Source organism: Danio rerio, chromosome 7 (assembly GCF_052040795.2).
Source record: "Danio rerio strain M-AB ecotype USA chromosome 7, GRCz13ab, whole genome shotgun sequence".
In the NCBI taxonomy this organism is placed as follows: Eukaryota; Metazoa; Chordata; class Actinopteri; order Cypriniformes; family Danionidae; genus Danio; species Danio rerio.
In genome coordinates, this window is record NC_141027.1 from 29,000,110 (window position 1) to 29,022,459 (window position 22,350).

Consider the following 22,350-nt stretch of genomic DNA (forward strand, 5'->3'; position numbering starts at 1 on the left):
CCCCCTGAAATATAAACTGCTCAAGCGCCGATTTTCTTGCACGCTCTTAAATAAACGATGCTGAAGTGCAATTTAGTGCTTTATGAAACAAGTATGTCTCCAACATTTATTAGATTTGCTAAGAATATTTATGAATGTCTCCAATAGACCTACAGAGTGGCATTAATGCGCCCCGAAGTATACTGCCCTTAAGTACTATACTTCTCATCTCAACTGAAAGCTACGTTGTGTTTGCTAGCCTCACACATCACGCATCTGTCAGTCAGTTAGTCAGTCAGCATGTCACTTTAAAAGGTTAAACAAAAAAACAACGACTGAATGCTTTGAATGAGAAGCTGTAATGTAGCCGTGGCTGGATGAAATTTGGTGTGGTGCCCTGCCATAGAAGAAAATTGTAGCGGAAACCATGAAAAGTGTTATATATTTGTCTGACTTATGCACTTTCATTATGACAAATGTTTCAAAGAAGGTTCAAATCCAAATGAATAAACAATTTAACTAGTTACATAGATTGTGTTCCTTGTCACCATCCTAATAACATCATGCCCCCTCAATTTCCAGTTTGAACGAGGAAGCAATTAAATATGCTTTTAATATGTTGTGCATTTAATTAGACTACTTTATCAACTTCAGAATGATAGTATAACAAAACAGCACTGCTTCTTCCCCACTTGATCACTTGAACGACTCAACGGCGCGTCAAAGAGACTTGCTGACTCGTCACAGATAAAAATCCAATATCTGGCATGCTAAATATTCCAGACCAGTCAGCCAACTTGACCCCATGTGGGATCAGATGTAGTGACGAGCTACAGCAAATGAGAAAGCAATCCATGAGCTAAATGGCCGTTGTTTTCAAGAGCTCAACAGAAATGTCTGTGATTGGCAAAATTGCTTTACCCTGCGTTTACAAGGACACAAGGGCATATTAAAGCCACATCTATCAGCTGAGCCTTGCAGATATATGAGTGATCAATCTGCTGACAGATCGGCTGATTGAGGATGCTTTCAAACGCTCCTGTGATGCTTTTGGAGATCTTTCAAAAACACAAGCAGCCAATAGTCTTCAGCCCTTTTTGACAGCTGTTCCCTCAACATTTCATTGGCTGTGATTTGGGGGCTGGATAGAGCTGTTGGGTTTAAGAGTTGTTGTCAGATCATGTAGTGTGTGACTAATTATAACCTACCCATCCCCCCCCCCCCCCTTCAGATTTTTTTTTTTTTTTCGTGCTGCCGGCAGGTTTTATTTATTCACCCGACCCGTCCGTTCATGCTAAATATTGATCTGCAGAAAGCACTGGTACATGGGTTCACTACCCGTGCTAGAATGAGGAAATCACAGATATGTTGCGAAATAATTTCGGAACTTTGGAGTGGGCGGTCTAACAATATAGCGCTTCAGAGTCCCGTTATTTTGGATCAGCATATCTGTGATACTTATCTGTAGGTCAAATTACAGTTACCGACTGCTACCGTGTTTATTCAGAAATTTATTTGCGAATGCAGAGCTCTAGTGTGAATTAGACTTAGGCTTAATGAAGAAATCAACGTACATGATTCCCCACTCAGTTACAGAGTCATCCAACTACTTCTTTGTTTGTTGTGAACATGCACCCTCTAGTGGCACAAATTGCATACTGTGCCTGTAAAGTACTGTATAAACATTCAAATATACAAGTCACAAAGCAAAATTTTGTGAGACTTTATTTACAAACATGTTCTTTGTGTATATTTTGCAATATAGAATTATGTTGGCTAGCCCTGTGCGTATATGACGGCTGCAGGTTCAGATAAGGTTACTGCTAAGGTTTTCTTATCACAGATGCTCTAAGCTGCTGTGAGGAAATAACTGCACAGATTTGAAGTCTGCCTATATGGCTAAATAGTGCGCATGTAAATGTCTCCTCCTCGCGCTCTCTCGTTCTCCTCATCTTTCCCCCATTTTTCCGACACATTGATTTTTAGCAGAGAGTGCCGCATTGTTGTGGCTTGAGCGTTTTCCTGCGTGATGCGCGTCTGTCACTTCTGCCCGCCATGAGAGACAATCTTCAAAGCCAGAAGCTCCAGAATGCTGACACGAACAATCTCCCAAGTTCTGACATTTTCCCTCAGCCCCCTGTTCCTGTATCTCGCAATCTGTCTGTGTCTCATTTCTGCTTCCTTCATCTTCCCCATCTCCTTCTCTTTCACCCTCAGTCATGCGAGGCTGTCAGGGCACATCTGTGTAAGACAGAGAGCGAACATGAATAGGAGACAGAAACACTGTTTGAGGAAGATAGACGTTTTTTCAAGGAATAGGACTAATTTGTTGCCTGAGCTACCTGAAAAAGAGGAACAGATTGTTTCTTTAAGAGAACAACTGCAATCATTCCATACAGCCATCAAGAAACACTGAAAGTAATTCCATATTTTAGGACTTTTTGTTAGGAGTAACATGGGAATATGATGGGAGTACTTCTAAATATTCAGAAAATGAGTCTCATTGACTAATAATTTCATTAAATGCTATGTATTTGTATATAAAAAACCCTTTACTTGATCAATTTCTACCTAATTTACAACATGTACATAAAAACATTGAATTCAATTCATCTTTATTTCTATAGCACTTTTACAATGTAGATTGTGTCAAAGCAGCTTAACATACAAGTTCTAGTAAATTAAAACTGTGTCAGTCCAGTTTTCATGCTGTGTTCACACCAGTCATGGAACGCGCAAATTAATAGGCGCGTGAACATTTTGAGTTTACTCACTTCATTCGCACGTCAAATTCACTTCACAATAGACACAAATTCGTGTCATTGGCAGGGCTTTTGTCTGCCCAGTGACTCTAGCCATGGTGCTAAGTGGCTAACATGGATTTTATTGAGAGAATAGCAATGTTTATGGGCTTTAGGAAGGCTGAAAAACAGCGTAGATTCATTCAGCATCATGTCTAAGGCCACTAGATTCTTTCAGAGGAGCACCCAGCTTTGTAATTCATCAACTCCTTCAGTATTATACCTGGATGATTGAGGCTTTTAACGGTGCTTCCAACTGAGCAGAGCCCAGTTTGATAAACTGTTGTCCATTGTAAGCAAGAGGATTTTCCCTCGGGACACCAACAAGAGGCACTAAGTCATAATCACTCTCCTACAAGAGCATCATTCGTGCCACCTCATTTGTGTGAAACACGCGGCAGGATGTCTATTTACATCTTTGCATTGACTTAAAATGGAAATTTTTCAAGCTTGATGCTTCATCCGAGTCGGGTGTGAATGCAACATCAGAGATGAAGTTCAGTTTAGTTCAATTCAGCATGGTTTAATTTTCACTTCTGAGAGTCCAAACACTGAAGAGCAAATCCATGGAGGCGCAACTACACAAGTCCCAAACCAAGCAAGCCTGTGGCGACAGTGACGAGGAACAACTTCACCAATTGGCGAAAGTGAAGGATAAAAAAGCTAGAAAGAAACCAGGCTCAGTTGGGCAACACCTCTGGCCAAACTTCTTGTGCAGAGGTGTCTAAGGCTGGAGAACGCTGGACGTCCATTGTGGAGAAGGTCCAGGTCTGAATTGGTCTCTGGCGGGGGTACAGGCTGGCCCATGGATCAATGTGGAGACTTGTCTGTCACTTTTCAGGAATCATGCTCTCATGCTCTCCATGAATCTCTTCTGAAGCTTTCTTCTAATGTTGGTAAATTAGGAGTAGTCTAAATCAGTGGGTGTGTCCACATGTTTAGTTATTTGCATAAAACAGACGCCAAACAATCATCATTTAAGAGCTTTCTACAAGTCTTAATTTACAACTATTTGTTGATCATGTGTAACATATGGCACTATATACAGATGCTTTTTCATCACATCCTCACACAATGCCTAGTGTTTCGTTCTCAAAACTAGCTCAAACACAATAAACACCTTTTATACAGAGCCAGATTGCACACCTCTCTGCTGTGTACTATACATGTGCATTTGCATTGATAGTCAGCTAAACCTCATAATGCAAGAATGAAACATTCAATCGAAAACAATAACTAGAATATTTTCTGTTTCTCTGAACTTTTTTTTCTTTTTTCATTTATTATTGTATGCTTAAAATGTAACATGGTAATAGCAAAAAAATGTGACAAAATATGTAGATTTTTTTTTTAGGCAATAAAGTTGTACCTTAATATTACCATATTATTCCATTCATGTTTTTACTATCCCCACATTATTTGACATTTTACAATTTTTTTTTATATTTTCACAAAATTTTCGTTTATGGTTATATTTTGGAGGTTCAATCCACTGTCTACCCCTGATAAATCAAGGACTAAGCTGAAGGAAAAAAAATAAATGTATAATTATATTTGAAGAGTTCAGATGTGGGCGACGTGGTGGCGCAGTGGGTAGCGCTGTCACCTCACAGCAAGACGGTTGCTGATTAGAGTCCCGGCTGGGTCAGTTGGCATTTCTGTATGGTGTCTAAAGACATAGGAGATACGCTATAGGAGAATTGGGTAAGCTAAATTGGGTAAGCTAAATTGTCCGTAGTGCATGTGTGTGAATGAGAGTGTATGGGTGTTTCCCAGTGATGGGTTGCAGCTGGAAGTGCATCTGCTGCATAAAACATATGCTGGATAAGTTGTTGGTTCATTCCGCTGTGGCAACCCCTGATTAATAAAGGGACAAAGTCAAAAACAAAATGAATGAATAAATAAATGAGTTCAAATGCAAAACTATTTAAGTACCATCTATTTTCACTTTAAATTAGCATTTTTCTCAGGTTTTTGTGTGTAAGATTAATATTTTTACAATTAAGGTGATTACTAAAGTGAAATAACTAATAGGAGGCTGAGAAAAATGCTCATTTTGAGAAAAAAAAACTTTACACGGCACTTTTAAGTTTTTACATCTAAACTCTTCATTTTATTGTCATTATGTCTGTGCATGTGCAAGCAAATCCTTAATCATTCATTGTTCATGTTGTGTAATTCTATTTACAATATATACCATACAAAACAAATTCTTCTTTCATGAAAGAAGTTACCATAAAAATCAAACTGACACACATCTAGTTTGGCAGCAGCTGAACAAGACACTTTCATGCTAAGAACAGACAGGCTTCTGAACAGGCTTCTGAAACTTTGACTCTTGAAATGCGCAGACAGACAGAAAGGTTGTTATTCTGAGGTGTTTTTTAGGCGTTTGGGTGCTGCTGTGTGAGAATGAAACCTGCCGTCGACTCATCAGCAGAGTGTCTCTGCAGTCTCACAAAAGTGCCCTACAAACCTCTTCCTTCGCTCATCCTCCCCGTAGAGCTGGCAAATTAGGATAACTCTTCCTTTAGGCCTAGTTAACTGAAAACGTCCCTTGGAATTTGCTATTGGATCTGGCCTGTCTCAGTATTCCTGACTTATTCATCGCTTGATCATGAATACTCAACTAGTAGCGGCAGATTTGTGTGTAAGGCAATTTTAATGAAAAGACTCGCTCGGAATAGCTTTAGACTTGGTTGTGTCTCAATTGTCAAAGCAAATGCTCACAAGAGATGAGAAAGGAAACAAGGGAGAGACTTCAGACAGAATGCCTCGGCTCCACATGAGCTAGACGAGGCTGATGGCCCAGCCAAATGCCTGCTTTGTGTGACAACAATGCTGGTGGTTTGGATGCGACTGAAATATGCTTTCTCTCGCTCGGAGTCCAGGTCTCTTTCTCGCCGTCACCTCTTTGTTCGTTCGTCTCATGCTGTTTGTAAGATGACGTGATAAATTCTAGGCTGTCATAACAACTTCATTTGCCCCTTCATTAGTTCTTTCCAGAGGGAATAGACTAAACAGATGCAAGTAGAGATGGCTTCTGTCAAGTTGCTTTCTTTGCGTCATAAATGCCGATTATGAAAGGCAAAGATAAAAGATTGGCTAACTGCAAATGAGAAACAGTGCTTTAAACGTTGTGTAGTATTGTTCTTTGTGTATAATTACATAGTCTTGAAATAATGGCACATTTTTGACTTTAATTATAAGCAATTATTTATCAGTAAATATTATTTCCTGTACAAATCTGCTTGGGTATATTAGTTGGGTAAAACTTGAATAGGCTGATTGTAAGACTATCTTGACACCTATAGTATCATGACATGGCACATGAATGAGATTGTATGCATGCTTATGACTACTGTCATTAAGTGTCATTAGCTTGGTTGTCATTTTAAATCAAAAGGTGATATTGTGTGAGCTGACTTTGTTATGGTAACTTGACAATCAAATACATGACTTTGTCATGACAGCTTGACAATTTCCAAGACAACATAACTTGTCATAAGTCTGTCATAAACATGATCATCATGAGACTGTTGTGTTTAGGGCTGCACAACATTGGAAAGATCGAACATTGCAATATTTTTTTATTCTGTGATATATTGCAACTATAAATACAATTTCGCTAGATGACTTGAATAACTATTTGGAAAAAATTATAATTTAAGATTGATTGGGATGATTCTATAAGGAAGTGCATCTGGATAAAATATCATAAACAATCTACAAGCATAGATGATAAAGAAAAAAATCTAATTAAATAAACAGCATTTGATTGTTTTCCGATGAGTCTAACTGTATTCAGCATACAGTAATTGAATAATCAAATGTTAATAAATTCTGCATAGTCTTCGTTGTGTAAACAATTCAATAAAATTAATTGTTATTAGTTACAAATCGTACAATTTCTTATGTGTTTATGCTTTTAAAATCCCCAAAACACTTGTGAAGTGATAAATTATAACCCAGACTCAACATTGCATGTAGTGTCTCTTGTTAATCGCGGGATTAACGTTCTAAAAATAGTTTGCAATAGTTGAAATCTACGAAGTTATATAAGTATATTTTTTTTAAGTATATGTTTTTATATTTTTTACATTTACCTTCCTTTAGCATGTCCAGAAGTCCAACTTTTTGTGCGATGGTTAGCATCTTCCTCTTTCTCTTGGGTACCACTGCAGGTGCCGTGAGACTGTGAAAGGTGAACCACTTTATGGCGAGGGACACCTCTACTTGCTATGTGACTATTGTGAATGATAACTGTGATTTTGATGCTGAAGCGATATATTGTGCAGCCAGTTGTGTTATGAATATCATTATTGCATCATCAATGTTTTAAAAATTCATAAAAACTATTATACAGAGATCATCTAAAAAACATTTAAACTTTTTATGTACACAAACACTGCACTCAAGGCTAAAAAAAGTCTGGTCCAGTTTTTGGCTAGTCAATCAGTGTATTTCTAGATATGGTAATGCACCTTCCTTTCCATCATGCACTATAAGCAGAGGACTTATCACCACAGACTGGGGCACCTGACCAATCAGAGCAGAGCTGGCTCTCAAAAAGGTGTGGTTTAGAGAAACTAGATCCTTAAATGAGTTTCAGACATTCTTGAGAAAAATATGTTTTGCCGAAGTGTATATTATTAGAAAATTGAAGTCTTTTGTATTATTGCACTGTTTAAAATAATTCTTGCTGCATTAATTTTTTTGTTAAATCAAATTAACTTGTCTAGTCATCTTAACCTATATCAATCAGTGACTATAATATTAAGTTAAACTTTGTATAACTTAAAAAAATGAGTTGAAACCCGATTAACTTTAACTTGTAATAAGTTAAAGCAACATAAAAATATTTGTTGTCTTAGCTTTCTGTTATTACATTTTTTACAGTGTATAGGAACCTTTAAACTAGCATTCAGGAACAGTTTAATGTTCATATCTCAGAAACATTCCTACATTTGAGATGTCTCAAAACACTTAAATACCTTCCCATATTTGTTTTTACTGACACCAAAACAACTTTTGTGTGGTTTAGTATCAATTTCTACATAAAAACTGATGAACTGATGTTTGTAAAGCAGAGAAGATCAGGATAGATGGCCGTACAAGATCTGTCATAATGATTCTTTCCCAGACAAGCCTTTACACTTTGTCACCTCTCACTATTTGCAATGTGTAAAGACTGGAGCGCTGTTAAGGAGAAGACAGGGACTGGCTCGCACGTTATTGAAACATCTCATTGCCCTGCAGAATTAACAATGTTTAAATGTGTTTAATGGTTCCAAGGCATAAAGAAAGCCCTATAAAGTTAAAAACCCATAAATGTCTCTTAGATGATAGCAAACTACGTCTTTCCCTCTCTGTTCATGCCTGAGGGGGTTTTATGAATTATAAATGTTTTTTATTTGTTGTTGTTCTGCAGCAGTGTTAGGGAGATTTGGAAGTGTGTGTGTGTGTGTGTGTGTGTGTGTGTGTGTGTGTGTGTGTGTGTGTGTGTGTGTGTGTGTGTGTGTGTGTGTGTGTGTGTGTGTGTGTGTGTGTGTGTGTGTGTGTGTGTGTGTGTGTGTGTGTGTGTGTGTCCTGTTTATTGAAGGCCGTCTAGAACAAGAGCGACACTTGAAGTCAGATGGGCTTTTACTCAGAGTGGCTTCACTGTGTCAGAAAGCAGAGCCTTTTATTCCCACTCAATAAGTGAAATTCAACTCAATATGATTCTGAAACTTCTTGTGCACACACAAGTTTCCGTCACCTCTCATGATGTTAAAGGGATAGTTCTCATGTAACTGAAACTTTTGTCATTAATAACTCAACCTTTCACTTGTCACAAACCAGTTTTTTCTCATACACAAAATAAGTTATTTTGAAAAATGCTGCAAACTTGCAACCATTGACTTCCATAGTGTTTATTGTAGTCAATGCTTACAGTTTTCTAACTTTTTTCTAAATATCTTCTTTTGTGTTCAGCAGAAAAAGCAAACTCATAAAGGTTTGGAACCACTTAAGGGAGAGTAAATGGTACGAAATGTTTCATTTTTAGTTGATCTCTATAAATCCCAAAAGTTTTATTGATTGTTTATTAGAGTAACAAAAAAAGCGTACCTAGACCACCTGTTCAATGAGCGGTTCGTTTGTGATGAGAACATGATTCAAACTAAAACAGACCCAACCACAAAAAGTACTTCACCTTTTTGGACTAATCCTGCTGCCGTAATCCCATGTGCTGCATATTATAAGATGTGGAGGAAAAATATTTGCCAACAATTTTAAACGGAGAGAGAGAGGGAGGGGGAAACATTACCTGATGGGTCATTGGTAATATTACCAAAAGATAACCATGCCACAGTTAAGCTAAATTCGTGCCTCGTCCTGAAGTGTCTTGCGATGCTCCTTCACCGTTTGCAATGCATTAAAACATTGTTTTCCAGCTGCAGCCGTGCTTCATTTTTGAAATTAATAGTTTGTCTAAAGTGATGTATACAAATTATGTAGTATACTATATGACTGACTAGGGATACAGTCAGCTAGCACAGTTGTCCCTCCATAAAAAAACATTTTGTGTTTGTCAGTTTGTTTACTTGCGGGAGTTCCATTGGCATTTTTTTTCTGGCTTTAGGAAATTTGTTAAATAACATCTGGCCAATGAGTGATGTGGATTTATTCACATGACTGCAGTTTGTTCGGACCGAAGCAATTAGTGTGGTGTAAAAAAAAACCAAAAAAAATGTGAGAGCACCCTAGCATTATAAGTTATTTCCAAAATACAGATATCAAGTCATCAGGTGTAGTTGTATTCATATCACTTTATATATATATATATATATATATATATATATATATATATATATATATATATATATATATATATATATATATATATATATATATATATATATATATATATATATATATATATATATATATACACACACACACAGTTGAAGTCAGATTTATTAGCTCCCTATTCAATTTTTTTTCTTTTTTAAATACTTCCCGAATGATGTTTAACAGAGCAAGGAAATTTTCACAGTATGTCTGATAATATTTTTTCTTCTGGGGAAAGTCTTATGTGTTTTATTTCGACTAGAATAAAATAAGTTTTTTATAAAAAACAAAAAAAAAACATTTTAAGGACAAAATTATTAGCCCGTTTAAGCTATATTTTTTCGATAGTCTACAGAACAAACCATCATTATACAATAACTTCCCTAATTACCCTAACCTGCCTAGTTAACCCTAATTAACCTAGTCAAGCCTTTAAATGTCACTTTAAGCTGTAGAGAAGTGTCTTGAAAAAATATCTAGTCAAATATTATTTACTGTCATCTTAACAAAAATAAAATAAATCAGTTATTAGAACTGAGTTATTAAAACTATTATATTTAGAAATGTGTTGAAAAGAAAAAAATCTTCTCTCTGCTAAACAGAAATTGGGAAAAAAATAATTCAGAGGGGCTAATAAATCTGAGAATATATATATATATTTATATATATATATATATATATATATATATATATATATGAATTATTATATATTATATATATTTATATATATATATAATTATATATATATATATATATGAATTATTATATATATTTAATTTATATATATATATATATATATATATATATATATATATATATATATATATATATATATATATATATATATATATATATATATGAATATAATCACAAATTAAAAGCATCACAATGCTACATTTTTTTTTATTTCTTCCAGCCCTAATAGAAATCTAATTTATGTCTGTGTTGATTAAACGTATACCATCAATGAAATATAAGTGGCTTTGGTTAAACATATCTACAAAAAATGACAAAAGTGCCTTTAATAAGTCAAATCTCAATTTCCACTAGTCCATGAACAAATGTTGAATACATTATTGTGGCTGATGTCAATGTATATATCATTGAAGAATATTATTTTTAAAAAATGACTATGAAAATGCTAATATTTAGTTTTATTTCCATAAACCTAAAGTCGAATTAGTGGCATGAAGTTTTAAGTTATGTGTAATACAGTACTGAAGCATATAACTCAAAATGCCGCATTCTGTTCAGTTTGATTTAGTTGATCCAGTGAAGGAATATTCCTTACATCAGAACTTGTCCAGGAGCCATAATTAAGCCAGGAGACATAATTACTTCTCTTTTTTGAGTTTAGAAATATATACGAGAGCTCATGAGTCACGCAAAAGTTTGGCAGAATGCATGCTTGGAAACTCCCCAAAGATGAAAATCCTCTTCAAAAAAACATTAGCTGTAAAATTACATTTCAGCTAATTTTCCATATACATGAAACCACCACGATGAGTTTTTAAAACAATTCTTTCCTTTCATTCAATTTTGATCATTATCTTGTCAGAAACAAGCGCATGAACAAGAATAATAGGCTTCCCGTAATAAATCTTCCTTGTTTTTACGGTGAGCGTGTATTTGCATACTTGTGTGTTTTGTTTGCTTTATCTCTGTCGATCTGGTAAAAGGACTGGAGACAAAGTGTCGCGTCAGGCTGTAGAAGGGCTGCTGAAACCAGTTGTCTGTGTGTGCGTCTGTGTTTATAGCTGCTCTGTTATCTGTGTTAGATAGAGGCTCGCAGACATCATGTCTCATCTGCCTGTGCTTTCCAGTTGTGTGTTTGTGTGTGTGAAGCTGTTGTTAGGACTGTGTAGAGTAGAGCCTGGAATTTTTCCACAGGAGGTCAGAATCGGGGCATATAAACTAGAGTGAGGCGTCTTCATTCTGTTCCTCCGGCTTTTATTCACTCTTTTTTTTTAATCTATTTTTGACATATCTTTTTTTCATCCCCATTCAGACGTTTTCTTGTTTTGCGTTTGGCCTCTTCTGAAGGAGAGTGGCTCTGCTCTGGATGTGATTTCAGAGAGGCTGTTTCCTCCATCTCATTTCACTGAATAGTGGTGCATTTATGATGTCTCTTGAGTGCTGTGATGTGTTTGTGGTTTCTGGTGATTGCTTACTAAATGGTGGAAATGATGCTTTTTGAACAATGAAGCATTGTTTTAAAGTGGCTGAAAAATTGTTGTATAATACGGTATTTAGAGAGTTGATATACGGATGCTAATATGCCATGTAGTGCTGTGCAAAAGTCTTTGACACACTAGATTATTGTTGCATGATACTAGAAAAATCTGACGTTGCGATATTTTATTTTTTGCTATTAAATATTGCGATATGAATACAGTTTCATCAGATGCCTTTAATAAGTCTATTTGAATAGTCAGATTGATTGCAATAGGGGATTGAACCACAAATATAATAAACGAACAACAACAATTACGAATTCATAAGACAGTATTCAGACAGATACAGAAATGGGAAAAAAATCAACTGTAAAATAACACTGCATCTTCTTCATTGTATAAAAAATAAATAAAATGTATCTTTAATAAAGTCAATTTCTTAATGCTTTCACCTCTCTTGAAATGTTCGTACAGTTACAGGCCTTAAAAACACAGGCAGACTAATAAAGGCAGACTTCCACTTTAAAGAGCCCCTATTATGAGTTTTTGAAAAGGACCTTCCATGCAGTGTGTAACACAGCTCGAAGAGAAGTGAAATATCCAGCTAAGGCTTAAATCTGAAAGTGCGCCGTGTTTAAAACTATTGATTCATCTATAAAAAAGTCGACTCAAAGTGACTCAAATGAATCGTCAGGGTAACAAACCTTTAGCCAAGTCGGCAATAAGGAACTCAAGCTTCGCCTGTTTGTTGCGCATACACATACACTCTGCACTCTGACTACTTCAACAATGTTGATAAGCCATGATGGGGATTTCTCTCTGTCTCACACTAAACGCAGTCGACCAATCACAACAGACGGGGTTTGGGAACAAATGAATTACTGAACAAATCATATGGGAGTCGTTGGGATAATTAGGTAAAAATAAATGCATATTAAAAGACAATAAAAGTGTTTTTTGACCTTGCATGCATATCAGCCTGTTGTTGGAGACCCCCAAAACCCAAGTATGACCATTTATAATGCATAATAGGAGCTTTAAAAAAAAAACCATGGCTTCTTGTCAACTATAAACTCATCTGCGATGTGAATATTGAAGATCGATGCTGAAATGATATATTGTGCCGCCCTACTTCATATCTTTCCCAAAAAAATCTGCATAAAAGAATCTAACTGGCTTTTTATAAGTAATAGCAATAGTACACTGTAAAAATATTTGTAAATTAGCAGTTTTGCATATTTTGTAGTTCATGTTTTTTTTTTTTTTTTTCGTTTATTTATGCTTTTAAAATGCGTTATGGAACCTTAACCTTTATTCCAACAACATTTTAACCTTGAGACCCTAAACCTAAAAACCTTACTTTTTTTAACATTTTTAAATGTTTAAAGGGATACAGTATATTGTCTGGGTTAGTGTTGCATATTACGGTACAAAGACCTTGTAATGTAATGTAATGTGTATTTATATAGCGCATTTATTGTGTATGGCCATACACCCAAAGCGCTTCACAATCATGAGGGGGGGTCTCTCCACACCACCACCAGTGTGCAGCATCCACTTGGATGGTGCGAACGGCGCCAGTGCGCTCACCACACACCAACTATTGGTGGAGTGGAGAGACAGTGATAGAGCCAATACGGTGGCAAGGGATGATTGGGAGGCCATGATCGTAAGGGCCGATAGAGGGACTTTAGCCAGGACACCGGGGTTACACCCCTACTCTTTCATGAGAAGTGCCATGGGATTTTTAATGACCACAGAGAGTCAGGACCTCGGTTCAACGTCTCATCCGAAAGACTGCGCCCACTGACAGTGTAGTGTCCCCTTCACTTTTACTGGGGCATTAGGACTCACACAGACCACACCCCCTGCTGGCCCAACTAACACCACTTCCAACAGCAACCTAGTGTTCCCTAGTGGTCTCCCATCCAGGTACTAACCAGGCTCAGCCCTGCTTAGCTTCAGTGAGTAACCGGTCTTGGGCTGCAGGGTGACATGGCTGTGGACCTTGTAATAAACTGCCAGCAGGGGTGGACTGGCCATAGGAAGCACCTGTTTCCCGGTGGCCTGATGGTTAATCTGGGCTGCCTTAAACCTCTAAAAAAAATTTTTTTACACATTTTATTAGATATTTTATGACTATGAAATCAATCAAGTCATATTATTAAACCATAGAGTTGAATTCTCAACATCAAAAGTCGACAGAGCAGAGATCAACCTCCCATAATGTAATCCACCACCATGAATAAATGGAAAACACTTGTGAATCAAAGTAACAAATATATTTAGCAGTTTTATGTCCAGAGATAAAAGTGATTATGACAGTAATAAAGATATAAAACAAGGAATTGGTTTTAAAAAATCCAAATAAAAGAGCAAATAATAATGCTGGTTCAACACAATATTTTGCTAAAAAAAGGTTCCTTATATATATATTTTTTTTTTTTTTGTACCTTCACAAACATATCCAACTGTTTGTTTTCGACATAACACTGTGTGTATTTGACAGCTTATGCACAGTAGGACTCGAGAGAAAACTTAATTTAATACTCACACAACATGTGCCATCTGACAGCCGGCTTTCTGTGCGTGCTCTTCGGGTCTGTGTGTAAATAGTTTTTCATGGGTTTAAACTGACAAGATTTGAAATTGTATCATAAATGACTGCAATATCATCTGAGTGTGATAGACATACTAGTCAAAACCAGAATGTTTTTTTTTCTGAAATTCAAAGGCTATAAAGCTCTGCCTTCTTCTAAAGAGGCAAGATGCAGCAGCTCATTTGCATTTAAAGAGCAACACACAAAGTAGTGTGTTTCTGCAAACAACTCAGTCCCCTCCTATGGTCTTAACCCAGGTTTTCTATGATTTGATTTATATTTTCAAGGTCAGGAGCGAAGCATTAAGGTGATTCCACAAGTCATTACTAGATATGGGCCAGTTTAAGATTCTGACGGTATGATTATCTTGGAAAAAAATATTACGCTTTCACAGTATTGTGATTACTGCTCTAAAATAGGTTCATTTTAAATGTTTGGGTAAAAAGCAAATAGCTTTTTCCCCAGTGAACACAATATATTTTATTTTAGGAAACATTTTAAGTATTTTTGAGCAGTAAACATGTCAGACTAAATCATTCAAATAAATCATTGACTTCTGCTGTCTTTATTAGTTTTAAAAACACAAATTTCTTTACAATTTAAAACGACATATTTGGATATCTTTTCTGCTAAAGATACTGTTGTCGTAAATAAACTAACAAAAAACGTAAACCTAAAAACTTACCCATACACAAGGAACAGTATAGCAGACAATTTTGTCAGATTTAAAACTTGGAAAAAAAGATTTTTCAAAACTGCGGTATAGGGCGTCACACACCAGATGTGCCGCTTAGTGCTGTGACACGGCGCGTACATGACAGTTGAAGCTATCGCACACCAGACGCGCATATTCGCACGGTATTTACAATGAAACTAATCAGATGGCGCTCTGTGGCACAGCAGAAATATGAACAGTGTCCTGAGTCGTGGCTGAGCGGTGCCGGTGTGTGTACCCTGATAGAAATCTGTTTAGAATTTTGAATTGCATGTTGCTGCGTGTCGCCGAGCAGAGATTCTGGTGTGCGACCTGCTTATACCTTGAAAACGGTTATCGTCCCATGCCTAGTGTTGCTCAGCAATGTGGGCACAGCCAGACTCTGAATGAAATTCAAAGAGTCAGCATACTGTATTAATAAAGTATAATTCACCCAAAATCTAATATGACAAAAAAAAAAGTCATTTCTGTCTTCAAGTTAATGACACATTTGCAGCACAAAACCATTGAAGTTCTACAGAATCATGAGAGAATTGTGATTCTAAGCAAAAATAAACTGTAATTCTTGTTTTATCCAGAGTCATGCAGACCTAAGTATAACAGTTTAAGTTTAACAGAAATAACAGATTTGTGCAGTATTTTAAGGTGAAACTTCACAGACTTGTTATTTTAGTTTATTTCAGACTAATTATATGCACAAATAACAATGTAACCTTGGAAAAATCAGTCAATTATTTGTTAGTGTCAAATCAATGTTGCAATTCTTGTGAGTTATAATGTCTGTATTGTTTTTCAGGAAATACATAGGCAACTGCTGATTTAAGATGAGTTCTATAAATGCATAAGATATTAAAAATGCTAGTATCAATGCTGAAAAATTAGGATGATGGATGGACATTTGATGTTAAATTATCATTCTCTTTAAATTGTGTACATGTTACAATATATTGTTGCTGCCTAAATATTTAAGTTAAATCAAATTGTCACATAAAATTGACTTAAAATATCAAGTTAAGTATCAACTTAAAGTTAGTAACTGATCATCATTTTAATGTACACTAAAGTAACTTAAAAAATATGTTGTCTTGACATATTAATAATATTGTATTACAGGGTAGTATGATCATGAAATCAAACAACCACACAAACAACATCGCAGTATGTTTTAATTTGCTTAAACAGAGACTATTTAATCTAAACCATTTTCATTCAATTCCAATAATCTTTAAGGCCTGGTCAGGCCTCAGGAAACCTGGAGACCACCCACCGCCTCATAAATGAATGGTCACGTCAGCTTTAAATACTTTCATTCACTTATATATGCGACAGTGTGTATTAACACTTGTGTGTGGGCGCTGTGTGTTTAGCTTTGTTGGTCCTGAAATTGTTGATGATTTTGTGCTTTTTTTGTTTGGCTTTCCTAGAGGACAAATTAAACAGTTGATTTAGCTAAAAAACAGCAGACGTTGAGCTTAAATAAAGGCATGAGGTGGAGTAAAACAAGAAAAGAATTAATTTTTTTTTTTTTTAATTCTGATTTATTGCCCAACTTTGACAATAAACTGTAGTTTAAAGGAGCTCTGAGCTCATATAAGAATACAGATTAAAAGGGAAAAAAATCTGTAAATGGAAAAAAGCGATGTATGTGCATAATGACTATAGTGTTTTTTGTTTGCATGAAGTAGCTACATTTTACTGCTGCATGACTGATGTCAAAAGGGCTTTTCAAACACCATGGTACTATTCTTATATATATAAGGCGAGGCAGTGGCACAGTAGGTATTGCTGTCGCCTCACAGCAAGAAGATCGCTGGGTCGCTGGTTAGAACCTTGGCTCAGTTGGCGTTTCTGTGAAAAGTTTGCATGTTCTCCCTGCCTTCGTGTAGGTTTCCTCCGGGTGCTCCGGTTTCCCCCACAGTCCAAAGACATGCGGTACAGGTGAATTGGGTAGGCTAAATTGTCCATAGTGTATGAGTGTATGTGTGAATGTGTGTGTGGATGTTTCCCAGAGATGGGTTGCGGCTGGAAGGGCATCCGCTGCGTAAAAACTTGCTGGATAAGTTGGCGGTTCATTCCGCTGTGGCGACCCCTGATTAATAAAGTGTAAATACAAAATATAAAAATATATATTATAAAAAAAATAAAAAAATTTACAAACATTTTGTACAGTCAAGATTGTATTTTTTTACATAATAACCCTTGCCACCAAAAAAAACAAGTTGAATTTAAATAATAATAAAATTACAGCACAGAAAATAAATTTTAAAATGGTATAAATTTGCAGTCAGACAATATCAATTGTAAAAATAATAATATAAATGAATTAATACTTACATGATAATACAATCAATAATGTTTATAACACCTTTTAGTGGTCTTCTACATACGTTTGGAGTCAAACAATATTAGTGATCACATTTAAACCTGTTTACACAAATTTCTTAGTAGATCAGTTAAAAGACAGAGTCTTCATTTTTTCACAGTATGTGAAGATAGGTTGCTATACCTCATCAGATTTTTTGGGGGAAAAAAACTTACTAAATGTATACTTTTTTCTAATTTCAATCATAGACCATTTCAATGTGGCCCATGAACATTTCCTGCTTGTTATCAAACTATTTCTAGTAACTTAACTGTAACGAGAGGCAATTCAATCATAACTAAATGTTAAAACCACTCTCATAACATTATTTATCAATATGTGGCTCTGTAGGATTCTTGGAAGCTATAGAAATTAAAAATGTAAATCAGGAAATACATTGGGACCGTTGATTTTGTTTACATCCCTCAAAATGGTCGATAAAACCAGATCGCACATCAAAGCTTTGGGTGAGGCTGCCAATTTCCACTCAAATAATATTCTTCTCCTTCCTAATAAAGTAGCAAAGGGAATAACATTTTTCCCTTTATTTGTCAATAATGTTGTTCAGGTACACCAAAAATAGCTGTTTCCACATCAGGTTTTATATATTTACGTATTTACATCCTACAGTCACTCAACTTTTGACAAGCGCAGAACATATGGAAAAATCTGCCTTGTCACTTTTACACCAATCACACCTCCTCACCATGTTACTATTCTTGACACCCCTTTTACCCTCACATAAAAGAGAATTTACCATTTGGAAGTGTGGCTGGCACCACTTTTTACCCAGTGCCAACCCTGGATTCCAGTAACAGTGTAAAACAATGTCACTAACACATTCAAGTTCCCCAAAAAAGACTGGTTGTCTGTGAAAGACAAACACACAAGACAATGCAGAGAATTTTAATAGGCAATTGGGTCAACATTGCAGGCTGGAGTTGGCATACAGAGTTTGTCTGCATTGACCAAACCTCTCGTCAGCAGAAAGAATCAAATGTCTAGACTGACCACTGCTGAAATGCGTGTTGTGTGGACCGAAAACTGGTTCAAAGTTCACTTTATAGATGAAAAGTGTGAGTTTATTGAAGTATGCATGGAAACATTATGTTTGTCATCAAATTGAAAAAAAGACTGAACCCTAAGTGTGTTAAGAAGTAATAGGTGAAGTATGGTATCATGGTTTAGTGGATGTTTTCTGCTGCAGGAGATCTGCAAATGTTTATCAAAAGCTTCTTTAGCAATATGCAATTCCTTCTCTGTGTTTATCCTTCATTCAGCAGTGATTCAGCTACAACTAAAACTTCTTAAAATGTTAGACAATGAAGATTACATGAATTCTGATTTAAAACTGTTCTCTTCTTTTATTTCAGCTATACAAGCAGTCAATTTTTGAGAGGAAAAATATAAAAATAGGGATGGAAAACGCATCATTTGGAGTGAAGAGTGCATTTAATTCTTCCTTTTTTTGTTCATTTTGAAAAATAACTATAGTAGTCAGCAATTTATAATATGAGGAAGCGCAATTCATTCATCCAATGAATAGCAATAGCTATGTTTCAATCCAAAGATGAGAATAGGACTTTTGCGCAAAATTGCAATATTGCATAATTTGTCTATCTCTATTTATTGGCTAAAAGATAACTTAAGTAATACATTTATTGTGCCTCAGAAGATGAAGATGAAATGCATTGAACACTCTGTGACTTTTAGATGTGTGAGAACTCACTATGGGAGCACAGCTGATCAAAACAATTCTGAGAGGTAATAATACTCAGCCACTTTGATCAAGAATAGGGTTGGGTACCAAAACCCGGTGCCATTATAGCACTGGTACCTTTCTAACCGTTATGTATTGCACCAAATCAGCATATGAGTTTCGATGCCTATTTTCGGTGCGACTGGTGCTGCAACAAAAATCCAAGTAGCATCAAGGGGTGCATCAAAGGCACACATATGTACACATTGTCACACCATCTCTAAACATTTAATTCTAACTTAATTCAACTTTGAGGAATACGGACAGGCGATGCGTTGGTTCTTGTTGCTTAGGGAACGGACGCACGCAGTTGAGTGCATTCGGTAATTGAGAGCGAATCTCTTTAGATCAACATGCATGATCACGTTCATCAAATTTGCTTAAACTAAGCATTCTAAAGAGTATTTTACAAGCAAGGATTCAAATACCTGTTTGTCATGGGGGCATGAATGAAATGTTCCTGAATAAAAGTGAAACTTCTGTTAAAGTCGAAAAATTTAAAATTAAACACTTGAAATTACATGAAACTCTGGAGGAAACATGGATAGCGTGGTGACGCAATGACATTACTCGATCTATGTACTATAACATGTAAGACGGGATAATGAAAGGAACATTCAAAAAGCCACTCATGTAAACACCTTGATCATATAATTGTCTTATTCAGATTAAGGCAAATCATTAGATTACTGATTACCATGTAAAAATAGTAAGAAGCCCCAACCCGACAAAAAAGGAGTTCAGTATTTTGATGACAGCCTTTCCACAGGCTAGTAGTAAGCTAGTGTAATTTTATAATGCAAATCTTAAATTCATGCTAACCAACAAATGATCAAAGGAAATGTATTAATGTAATTTAAATATATAAATATGAATTGATGTTCACTTTAAACTTTAATTATATGGTTTTATTAAAATTATTTTTTTTTAAAGATTTTGTCAAATAAAAGATTTTTCTAGAGTCATCCACCCTAATTTTGTCGCTCAAAAGTATCGGTTCTAGCACAGTTTTGGCACCGGTACCATTTTAAAAGTATCGATTTAGCACCAGTATCAAAATAACCCCAAACGATATCCAACCTTAATCAAGAACTTTTAATCAAGGGATTTTAGATGACCATTTCAGATGCTGGCCAATGTGGTTTGTCTGTCCATTAATGTCATCCCAACATGCCCATTTTTGTTAGCACATAATCTGTTAAAACAAAATCACTTATTTGATGGGCATTCTGGAATTTATTCAATAAATGTCTTTTCATTGTAGTTTATACATGTTTTTGTCTTATAAAGTTTCCATTATGAGCATTTTTTGAGCAATAATTCAAAATGTGCAAAAATGATGTGGATGCAAAAAGCTAGTGAAAACCCAAATATACAAATAAGGACCCAGTGTTTAAGATTTGTACAGTGTGAAACATCAACGAATAAACACCCAGGATTAATTTACCCCTGAAATTATGAGCAGTGTGAAGCATGATAATCCAGAGTTTAAAATGACCCAGGGTTAACTATTTTAAATGTAAAAAGGCCTCTTGTTCAAGATGCATCAATGAACGGTAAATGTACCATGCGTTCTTCCAGCTCTTTTTCTCTCATCCTCCCACTGATAATTACCTGCGTCCATCCTATTGCTAATAGACAACCTGGTGCATATAAGGTCAGATCGCCTCCAGTGCAGTGTATAGTGTATTAATTAAAGCTGCCCTTTGACCTAATCTGAACCCAGCGGGGCTTCTTGAGCCTCAGGCATTGATTCAAGCTGGTTATAAAGCTCTACCCATCTCCCAGTGCTCTGCCAAAAGAAACGCCCATGATAGTGAATGAATAAAAAATGCAGTGAGAATCACTTTTCATTCTTCCTCGTTTGCGTTCCTCTCTTAACCGAATAAGTAATTCTGCATGTCATTGTGGCGGAGCCTGAAAGGACAGCGTGGGCCTGTAATTGGATGTGATATGTGGGTTGTATGGAGGGCTTTATGTGAGATACGACAGCTGGATTAGGAGGATAAGAAGGACAGAATGATGGAAAGACAGAGGTGGAGAGGGACCGGGACGTGTCCTTGCAGCAACCTAAGGCAGCCAGACAACAACAAAGCCCTTAATTCAGTGTGAAATTGGGTTCGAGTGTAGACGTATGTATGTATGCACTTCATTAGAATCTGCACACATTTTCTATCACAGCTGGGGGATTTTATTGTTCTTCTACCGAGCTAATGATATTCGTGATCCATTTCCAATTCCAGATTATTTAGTGTGTTTATTAAGCCATCTTCCTCATGGGAGCTGTTTTCACAAAGTAGGCGATTTCAGGTTTTAGTATCCTTCTGGGGACGTTTGGCTGACCCACACACACTCAGGCAGCCAGGAGAGATCAGTGTGGAGGCGGTTGGCGCAGTTGCAGCACCGCAGGAGAGGAAATTCAATTGGCCAATCATGAATCCAGCTGAGCCTCCTCTGCGTCCTGCCGTCCCCTCAGTCCCATCCCTCCCACTCGCTTTTTCACGCTCTTGTTTTTCCTTTACCTGGTGGTTGGGGGTCAATGTCACAGGCCTTGAGTAACTGTGCTGACAATGTAGACAAAAAAGGAGCCGAACCTACAAAAGAAAAAAAGGAAAAGACTTTTCAAGAGAAATCCATCGTCCTTGAACGATAAATGAATGACACGCTCGACAAAAGAGAGGGGGAAAAACACTACTCTCTACATTTCTTGAATTCTATACCACTCTTTATCTCATTCTGTTTCAGTCTTTCTCCTCATTTGAGTTCTTGTTAAATTTGGTTTGTTGAGCTGTATTTCCAGCTGTGTTGTGACGTGAATAGAGCCGTTTCTGTGTTCTGTGACTGAGTGACTTATTAGAAGAGACAGCAGAAGCAATATTAACTTGAGCGAAATGAGACCATTTCAGCTCTCTGTCTGCTTGCTTTCTTTCTTCATTGCTTTCTTTATCTTTCATTTGCATAGTGGAGTATTGCAAAGTGGCATGTTGCTGAAGCCAAATCTTTCTCTCTCTCTCTCTCTCGCTCTCTCTCTCTCTCTCTCTCTCTCTCTCTCTCTCTCTCTTCACTTGTTTTAAACTCTGTAGGGATGCACTGATATTAAAATTCCGGTCGGTTCCAGTGCAGGCAATA

The 22,350-nt window shown here is 36.3% G+C and overlaps 1 protein-coding gene across 2 annotated transcripts in view; it reads left to right on the forward strand.

The window, feature by feature from the left end:
* dok4 (docking protein 4) overlaps window positions 1-22,350 on the forward strand; it is a 96,272-nt gene that overhangs the window by 14,993 nt on the left and 58,929 nt on the right. The window lies entirely within an intron of this gene.